Source organism: Atta colombica, unplaced genomic scaffold (genome assembly GCF_001594045.1).
Source record: "Atta colombica isolate Treedump-2 unplaced genomic scaffold, Acol1.0 scaffold32, whole genome shotgun sequence".
In the NCBI taxonomy this organism is placed as follows: Eukaryota; Metazoa; Arthropoda; class Insecta; order Hymenoptera; family Formicidae; genus Atta; species Atta colombica.
The window spans coordinates 191,830-192,303 of record NW_017259426.1 but is presented as its reverse complement, the minus strand read 5'-3'; the positions used below and the strand labels follow the sequence as shown (position 1 = coordinate 192,303).

The window sequence follows — 474 nt, the reverse complement described above, 5'->3', positions numbered from 1 at the left end:
TATATATATATATATATAGATAGATAGATAGATAGCACGATACGCCCTCGCTTGCTTTTCCGTATGTTTCTTTCTTCCTCCCTCTACTTCTTCCGGCCTTACTTTCCACCGTTTCGCTCTAAGTAGTGTGACGTTTATCGTATATGGTGTGGATGATGAGGTTGCCGATGACGAAGGATTACTCAGACGCACCGCGTTCGTCCGGGCCGGCTGGCCGCCCGTCTTAGAGTGAATGTCTTATTAGTTATTTCTGGTTTAGCTACTTCGTCGCTACTCTATTCCTCCTCCTTCTTTTCTTGATCTTCTGCCCGAACCAACTCTCCTTTCCCTCCTGCAATCGTTTCGCGCTCTCGCGTGTCTAACCATCGAACTCGATCTGCATCGCGCCATCAGCCGTGCAAGCTCGAAAGCTTACGTATATACTGTCGGCTCAGTGCTTGCAGCGGATTCCCGGTGTATTCTCGGTGAGATTAA

The 474-nt window shown here is 48.1% G+C and overlaps 1 protein-coding gene across 2 annotated transcripts in view; it reads right to left on the bottom strand.

Annotated features, from left to right (window-relative positions):
* The window catches only part of LOC108690401 (serine-rich adhesin for platelets), a 74,620-nt gene extending 74,364 nt beyond the window's left edge, over positions 1 to 256 (bottom strand). The window contains exon 1 of one of the 2 annotated variants that reach the window (XM_018197665.1): positions 193 to 256. The gene's annotated coding sequence lies outside the window, so the exon portion shown is untranslated. Of the gene's footprint in view, positions 1 to 102; positions 168 to 192 lie in introns of those variants that run through there. The other variant, XM_018197666.1, reaches the window with a different exon arrangement.
* Between the last annotated feature and the right edge of the window lie 218 nt (positions 257 to 474).